Genomic DNA, 10,148 nt, shown 5'->3' on the forward strand with positions numbered 1-10,148 from the left:
TAGTGAAAGTAACAATAATTACGGTGCGAGTAGTGAAATTATCAATATTAATGCGCCAGTAGTGACAGTAATAATAATTACGGCGGGAGTAGTAAATTTTTATCAACATTTATTTCATCCTAATTTTAGGATATGTTATAAAAAATATATTAATGATAAATTTATGAGTTATGCAACTTTAAGTAATTTTATTTAATGAAAAAAAAATTAATGGTAAGTAGAGATAGTCCGGGCGAAGCCGGGCACCAATACTAGTACTATATATTAAATCCAGAAACCAAGGGACTTTGATGTAATTAAAGAAAGTTATACAAATTAATTATACTATATAGTTTTAAATCAATAGCACCGTGTGATGGACCCGATTAAGGGATCTCAATGCAAATATTATATAGTTTGGGTTAAAATTAAATTATATAGAAGCTTGGTAATTTTCCTAAACATTTGTAACAGACTAAAACATGGTCAATTTCCTTAAAATAAAATAATTAATTAAGATGCTTGGTAATTTTCCTAAATATTTATAGAAGACTAGAAGATGGTCAATTTCTTAAAATAAAATAATTAATTAGTATAAACATGCACACTTATGGTATTAATTATTATCATCATAAAATTATATATTAAATTTAAATCTATGCAATTTTATTAAACTTTGTAGTTTATTAGATGTATAGAGATGTTAATTATTTAACATACAAAAATATAATAAGTAGGTTATAAATAATTCAAGTTGGATTCCGTAATATATAATATTGCATAATTCTTTCGATTTGATTTAATGCATATATGTAATATATTTATATAAATATATAATCTTCTTAAAATTGCATGTCTAAGTAGTAAAAGTAATTTCGTTAGTAAAGAAAAGAATTGTAGTAACATTGGATATAGTTATATGATTTTTTTTTGGTGAAAAGATATAGTTATATGATAGTAATCACTCATTTGAATAGTAAAAATAACAATGTTATCAACGAGATTAGTGAAAGTGGTAGAAATAACAACGAGAGTAATGAAATAATCAATATTAATGCGGCAATAGTGAAAGTAACAATAATTAGACGGGAGTAGTGAAATTATCAATATTAATGCGGCGGTAGTGACGGTAACAATAATTAAGGTGGGAGTAGTGAAAGTAACAATGATTACGGGCAAGTAATGAAATATTATTACTATTGTTTCATTAATAAGAGTAAAATATTAATAGCGGGAGTAATGAATTTGTCTCAAAATTTATTTCATCGTAATTTTAGGATATGTCATAGAAAAATATATTAATGATAAATTTATAGATTATGCAACTTTAACTAATTTTATTTAATGAAAAAAAATTAATCGTAAGTAGAGGTACATTTATGGTATTAATTATTATTATCATCATAAATTATATATTAAATTTAAAATTTATGCAATTTTATTAAACTTTATTTGTAGTTTATTAGATGTATAGAGATGTTAATTATTTAACATACAAAAATAAAATATAAGTTATAAATAATTCAAGTTAGATTCCATAATATATAATATATTGCATAATTCTTTCGATTTGATTTATGCCAATATTATATATAATATATAATCCTCTTAAAATTGCATGCCAAGTAGTAAAAGTAATTTCGTCAGTAAAGAAAAGAATGGATATAGTTATATGATAGTAATCACTCATTTGAATAGCAAAAGTAACAATATTATCAGCGATATTAGTAAAAGTGGTAGAAACAACAACATGAGTAGTAAAATAATCAATATTATGCAGCAATAGTGAAAGTAACAATAATTATGGCGGGAGTAGTGAAATTATCAATATTAATGCGGCAGAAGTGACAGTAACAATAATTACAGCGGGAGTAGTGAAAGTAACAATGATTACGGGCAAGTAGTGAAATGCTATTACTATTGTTTCATTAGTAAGAGTAAAATACTAATAGCAGGAGTAGTGAATTTGTCTCAAAATTTATTTCATCGTATATGTTATAGAAAAATATATTAATGATAAATTTATTTGTTATGCAAGTTTAAGTAATTTTATTTAATGGAAAAAAAATTAATAGTAGGTAGTAGAGGTAGCCCGGGCAATGTCGGGCACCAATACTAGTTACTTCTGTTGCGGGTGCTACCAATGGAAGCTCACTCGTGGTGATGTCTAAAGGTTTGTCATTGATACACTTTGAGTTTGATGAAATAAAAGAAAATATTTATATACCCACAAAGTGAGTGATGCATTCCCGTCCGCCTCGTTGGCGGCCTCTACTAATGATTAGGGAAATTATTTATACTTGATATGTTGACGATTGTATGCATGCTATGAAACATCCACGAATTATCATATAAAACGGACTAAATTATTTATTGATATAAACCAGCAAACGCTTATCTTCCTCCTTGCAGTATCCTATAAATCGGACTAAATTCTTGTGATGAGTCAGGCCAATGGCATTCACTTCAGCCGTGAATTCCTTATCAGCACCCATGAATATTCGATCCAACTTTTTAACAAATGACAAGAATTGAATTACCTCCAGAGGTAATCTTTCCTTTGTAAACCACACCAAATGAACCCCTTCCTACCTCTTCTCTGAATCCATTTGTGGCAGATTCAAGCTTCTTGTAAGTGAACCTATGCACATTATTGTTCTCGAGAATAGATCCTCTCTGTTGCTCATCATCATATTCTTGGAATTGTTTTCTTTTATGCTTGAATAAAATTGTTAAAATAGCAGCGGTTAAAACAACATCCTCGGGGTCTAGGACTTTGCCCAAGAGAGCTAATTGGTCGATACACGCTTTTATAGCGTGCATATATTCGGTTATGGACTGGTCAGCAGTTTTAAAAATCGAATCGAGACGATCCTTTAATTGTAGGATATGGGTGCGTGATGGGTTTGCATATGTGTGAGCAAGAATGTCCCACGCCTCTTTCGAGGTGGTTGCGCGGACAATAATGGCTTGGATGGTGGCGGACAGAGTGCCCATTAAGGCACCGAGGATTAAGCCGTCTTGTTTGAGCCACGTATAATACGCGGGGTTTGGCTTCTCTGATTTGTCATCAGAGGTAATGGTGGGTGATGGTTGTGGGTGGCTGCCGTCAATAAAGCCGAGGAGACTCAATCCAAAGAGGATATGAGTCAGTTGAAATCGCCATGATGTGTAATTGTTCGAGTTGAGTTTTACCCAATGATTAAGGTTGAGCGATGTGAGGGGAGTGGTGTTTTCGTGGGGGTTGGGTACGGGATTCTCGGTGGTTTGATTCATGATTGCAGGTGGTGGAATGGGTTGAGCAGTAGGTGTGTGGCGGCGTTTGAAGGTGGCAGATCGTGGGCAGAAGTGGAAGGAGGGTGTTTTGTTGGATCGTTTAAGGGCTTTGGATACCATATAAAAAGGGTTTAATGTGTGTTTTTTGAATATATAAAAGTGAGGTAATTACAAGGTATATATACATGTTTGAGGAGGATCAATTATGGCTGAAATGGAGCCTTTGAAATATTATGTTCCTAAAATACAATATGAACATATCACTTAATTGAGGAGTTGATTGATAGTGTATCACTTGATTGATCTTTTGAAATATCTTGTTGATTTGTTTCTTGCTTTGTAGGTATATGGTTAATAGTTAGTACCAAAACATTCGAACCTGCGTCTATCCAAAGGTATCAGCAAATTACCACGAAGATACTGAGAAATGAATGATACTTGAAAACGCAAATTTTTATTTAAATTGTATAGAGGTGTTCATTTTTTCACCTTGTTAAAACTATATGTGTGTATTTTCTGTAGAAAAAAAAAAATTCAATTGTCCATTTATTTTTTAATAGAAATACAAAGTATAACACTAATAAATGTATCATAAATGTCACACAAGGCCCCAAAAATATCATGGACTATCCTGACTTGTTCTATATTAACATGTTGAATTATTGAGTAATACTTGTTCTATATTAACATGTTGAATTATTGAGTAATTTGGGAGATTTTTGTTACTTTGTTTGTAGATTGATAAAGAAAACTGAAAGTCTAGCATACTTTTTTAAGACGAGAACGGAAGCCATAAATTTCTTTTTCAAGTTTTTAGCTTTTGTGCAAAACATAAGATTGAAGTCTCCAATATGACCAATTCTTGTGCTCGTCGGATGACATATTACCACGTTTAACGAAGAAAATGAAATTTTTATGTATAAATGTTAATTTTTTCTCTAAAAATGCCTACACGTTCCTCAAATACCGCGTTCGCCCCTGCTTACAACAGATTGGTTCGGGTTCGAATCGGTTGACCAAGGGCTCGGGTCAGTTAAGCTTTGTGGGTGAATCGGGTTTCGGGTCGAGTCACAAGTCGGTTTGGGTTTGTAGGATAAATTTTTTTTTATCCTACTTAGGAGTTAGGACAGTACTACACTTCGTCTCAGGTGTGATTAGGATTTTTTTTATCCTACTTAAGACAGTGATTAGGAATCTACATAGTATAGAAGCCAAGTTTTTTAAAGGCTTCTGATTGGCCGATAAAATTCAGAAAATTGGCTTTGTTTGGGTCCCTCATGTTTTACATCTCATTTAATTACTCTCTCTCTCCTCTCTAATAAATTTCTACTACTATTCTGATTATTCAATTGTCAATTCTTAATTACTCAAATTCAATAATCCCCTATCTATAAAAGCTAAAATATTTAAAGATATCTTATTGGCTCCTCAAATTTAGGGAATGAAAATGCAAAGTTTATTTTTGCTGATGGAGAGTACCCGATCACTAAGCAATTAATTACTCTCTTTCTTTCAGATTTTATATTCTAATTAATTCATTAATACAAAACCATATAATATATTCTTTAAAAAAACCATACATTATACATTTTCTGTGCATAAATAACATAAAATAAAAAACTCCGAATTTTTTTAAAGAAGAAAATGGCTAATAGAAAAAAATTGTAGGATGAATATAGAAAACAGGGTAATAGAATAAAAAGTTGGATAGTTAGAACTGAATCGATTTGACGTAAATTAAAAAAAAAAAAACAATCGTTGTATAGCTTGATATATACGAAATACGAAGTAAATATTTGAAGAAATCAGTCAAACTAAAATTAAGTACATAATAATGAAACAAATCTAAATTATAGTAGTGTTTAAAAAAATACACAAGATTAACATCTACTAATATGATGACTTAAAAACGAAAAAAATATTTACTCCTAAATCAGATATCACATGCAAATGAGTTATTATAGTAAAATATCGATTTACAAACAGTGATGGAGCGAAGGGGGCTAGCTGCGGCGACCCCTTGAACTTTAAAAATTTCGAAATTTTTAGTTAAAATTTTTGAACTTTTTGAGGCCCCATTATAATATTTCCCTTTCGCCCCCGATAATTTTCGCCCCCGCTGCCTTAAAATTCTGGCTCCGCCGCTGTTTATAAAACAACTGAAATTTAATAGGATTGTAGGATGATTACATGAATCTTACAAATTATTGAAGATCTTTTTTATGTAAATTAGGGTGTTGAAAGAAATAAAACAATGAATGATGATGGTAGATGAATTTTGGAAAATGTGATAGGTTTAATAGAAAATAAAAGGAAGGTAAATGAGTGACATGGGTAGGAAGAGGAGAAAAAGGAACCTACATCGGATGTACTACCTCCAACTTTTTTGTTTTTTGAGCATATATGTATTTTTTTGAGCTTATTACCTCAAACTTTATTTATTTTTGAGTATATAAGTATTTTTTTTAGCATAATAAAGTTTATAAGTTAGATTTTAATATTTTTTCCGTCAAAACTCAAATTTAACTAAACTTATATGTAATATTTTTGAGTTTTATTGTAATTTTTTAGAGTTTAATATTTAGGTGAATAAATTCAGAAACTTCATAGTGAAACTCGGAAACTTTAAAACAAAACTCAAAAACTTTATTATAATGCTCAGAAACTATAAAATTAGAGGCAGTACATCAGATTTATAATCCTTTTACTGGTAGGCATAGGCGGAAAGATAGAGTGATAGAGTGAAATTGAGGGTTAGATTGTGATACAAAAATTGTTAGTGAGGGTATTAGATTAGTGAAGGTGGGCCGGTGGAATTAGGTTTTTGTTATAGGTGTTTAGTGTATAATACTCCCTCCGTCCTATGTTTACAATTCCTTTATTTGTTCCTCATAAAATTCTAATTTGGGCTTGATTTAGTTATAGGCTTATAAGCATTTATAATTTTTTTTTGGGGAAAAAGGAATACTTTTATTAATCAAATGCCAAAATGAAATCAGAGGCTACAATATCAGTAACTAATTCTGGACACGAACCAACCCACACACGAGTTGAGCAATCCAGACTCCAGAGGCGATAAATTTGCCATTCAATGCTTTTGAATTTAGTTTAGGGCTTATTTTTAATTATTTTGGGATTATAAGCATTCACATTATTTATTTTGGGCTTACAAGTTAAATTGTATCACGCCTTATATTGAAAGGTATTCATAACCATTTAAATTATAATTATGCAAAATTTATTTTCACTACTTTTGAATTTAGTCAAGTGCTTTAATATTTAATTATGTGAAATTATCCATATAAATATATTTATAAAATGGTATTATCACCATACATCAAATTAGTGTATTATAATTTGATAATAATATTACGTCAAATCCATGCATTTTTTGTACGGGTTAAAACTAGTGGTAATTAAATTTGTGATTTACTACCACTAGTGCACTACCCACACTTAAGACAGTGATTAGGAATGGTAATTAAATTTGTGATTTACTAGCACTACCCACACTTAAGACAGTGATTAGGAATGATAATTAAATTTGTGATTTACTAGCACTACCCACGGCTACAGCTTCCTTCCTAGGGTTCCTTTTAAATACTCTTTTCACCAACCTGTTTTGTGCATATCACATACGCATTTCTCATTTCTCCTGCCTTCACCTGATACACAATTACACCACCACCATGGTAGCAACGTCTGCAAAGAAGACATCTGCAAAGAGGAGAATGCCAAAAGATGAGGCTACTAGTGGGCGAAAGAAGAATGTAGTCAACCCATTCAAGAAGGAACAGAAGGTTATGCCGCTGAGGAAAGAAAGGCTCCTCCTCCCGATTTTTTCTTAGATTGGGAGGAGGATGTGACCCAACAACATCCCCAGCATGTCCAAGAAGCACAAGAAGCACAGAGGAGGTGAGTACTTCTTTTACTCCGTATTGTTTAATTCATTCCTTTGCATATATTTATATTCATTATGGAGTATTTATTATTTAATAAACTTGTGGGCTTGTTTTGGATTTGTCGGTCTTTTGAGTATATCTTTCCAAAGTTGTCGCCTTTATGTAACTCGTCGTCGCGGGACCCAAAGAAATCTTAAATTAAATTCACCAGGATTCAACATCATTCTACAGTTCATCGTATCAAGTTTACCTTACTTATCTTCATAATTCAACATATTCCTAATTTCATTGTCGTTTATTGTTTGTAATAATCCATACTTATCACGCTTAATTAGGGTTTGTAGTTCTTCCATTGTTACCCTTTTATTTTTATGTTGGAGATGAAAAACAGGAAAAGAACTAAATCAAATAAAGAAATAAGATGTTTATATAAATTACATGAAGGGTAAAATTGGAAACAAACATTTTATTTTAGGTCAAAATTTTGAATTGTGCTTGAATCGGGTCATTTTTTTCACTGGAGTTCTGATTTGAAATTTAGTTTCTAAATCGGGTCATTGACCGGAAGAGTTATAATGTTGATGAGATTTTGGGTAGTTTGATACTATCCTTTGATATTTTATTGTTAGCAATATCTTGTAAATTATAAGTACTATATTATCGTATACGCAGTCTTGGTTCGTAATTCTAGAACGCTTAGGTATTCCTTCTAGATCTCAGTAAAAAAACAATCCGAAGATCATATAAGTATGGAGTAACTATATCGAGAAAAATTATATAGCCAATTATTTTAGAATCCGTTCAACACACGGACAACATACTAGTAAATATTAAAATTTGCTTTTTATTTGTTAAGAAAGTAAAACTTAAAAGTAAAACCAATATATCTAATATTAAACACAAATTATAATTCACACCATAATATTTCAAAATAATGATAATCAATCTATCTTGAATTACAGTTCACAAATAAAAATATAGGTATTTCTATTTTGAAAAAGTTCCTATAGGTTGAATTAACTACATAGCAAAAAAAATGAAGACAACAACAACAACAACAACAACAACAACAACAACAATAATAATAATAACAATAATCGTGATAAAACACTAATAAACGTAACAATATTCGTGGCAAAATACTAATAATTCGTGCAAACGTTTACTAAAACGTGGAAAAAAGACTTTGATGATATATTATGGCAATATATGTATTGATTAATAAAAACTTTTTTTCTTACGAGTCGCTTTTGTCATCAGGGCAGAATGTGATTCGAGTATAAACTTGCCGGTTTTTGAGTATCTTTTATTTACTCGTATTATTTAATCTTTTGAGTATTGATAACAAGAGATTTGTCGTGGTTTCCCTCTATCAAAACTACTTATAAAACCCAATTAAATGTAGTATTTAGTCGGGGTCGAACACGAAGACGGCGGAGGTTTCTACTAGGTCCAACTTAGAGTCAAGTTTAATCAACAATGAAAGAAGGGGTTTAGGTTCTAACTACTAGAGCAATTAAACAAACAATCTAATGAAGATGAATACGATTGATTAAAGGGCTAGGACTTTCGGGTTCATCTAAATGGTTTAAGGGCAAACATGATGATTCAAGGGGTCTATGGTAAGAGTTTATCCTAAGATGCAAAATCAATGTCTTGATTATCCTAAAGGTGACAACTAACTCTCATTAAGTATCACACATTCACACTTCTCTTAAACATACAACAAGACCACCACAAACTTTCATTCAATGGGGGAATTAAGCAATAATGAAAAAAGGCATAAGCTTTCACTCATGCAACTCATCAAACACCTTGTGTGCATGAACAAGAAAGATAAACAATCCACCAAAGACCCAAATAATCATACAATCATGCCCATTAATTCCATATAGACTCCCCCTAAACCCTAGAAGGAAATCTACTCACTCATATTGGGGATAATTATACTAATAAAAGGAGAAGAACAAATGACATAAAGAGAAAGCATGATGACTATTGTAGCAATTATAAGAGACGAGATAAATGTAAACAAATGATTAACAAGCAAATAAGAGAGGAGATTATACTAAAAGACACAATCTTTAACACAAACAACTCAAAGATAGAATCTTTGGGTGGAAATAACAAGTATGAACTAAGAAACGATGAACAAAAGTGAAAGCAACAACAATCAAACAACAAGGATACAATTTTAACAAAAACAATTAAACAAATTAGAAGGAGGAGCAATATGTAAACTAATGAAAATAGGGAAAGAAGCAATACCAACTCAATAGCAAAGATGAATTAGGATAGAATAATAAAGAAGGAGAAACCTTCAATCTTCTTACAACCCAAATTCTATTGCTAACTTAATTCAAGAACTTATCTTAATTAGGGAATGATTAACAAAATGATTAATAAAGTTTTTAACTTGGAAAGGGAAATATTCTGAGATCTAGGGTTGTGTGTACAAAGGGTTTAAGGAGGGGGTATTTATAGGCTATCATTAGATTAAGGGAGGAAAGGAGAAAAAGCTCATTTGCGTGCTGCGTGTTCCTGTGCCGGCGGGCCGGCTGCCGGCCTCCTGTGCCGGCAGCGCGTTCTTCAAAAGCTGAGAAAAACAGATGCTGCGTAATTCCCTGCCGGTGGGCCGGCTGCCGGCAGAGAATTCTCCAACTTTTGGCCGAAAACTTCTTCAAAAATTTTCTAAGTGTTGGACTTGTGTTCCCTGCCGGTGGGCCGGCTGCCGGCCTGCCGACAGAGAACATCTTCTTCTTATTTTTCCTCTTTTCTCCTCACAGCATCATCCTCTGCCGGTGGACCGGCTGCCGGCAGAGGATTGTCCTCACCTCCTCATCTCCCCTTTCTTCATGTAAAGGCATTAGCATGCCTTTCTTGCCCCAATTCCTCTATACTCGACTCGGTTCCTACAAAAGGATACACAAAATAACAAGTACGGGAATCGGGCACAAAATACAAGGAAAGGCACACGAAACCGACTCGATA

Source organism: Silene latifolia, chromosome 5, assembly GCF_048544455.1.
Source record: "Silene latifolia isolate original U9 population chromosome 5, ASM4854445v1, whole genome shotgun sequence".
In the NCBI taxonomy this organism is placed as follows: domain Eukaryota; kingdom Viridiplantae; phylum Streptophyta; class Magnoliopsida; order Caryophyllales; family Caryophyllaceae; genus Silene; species Silene latifolia.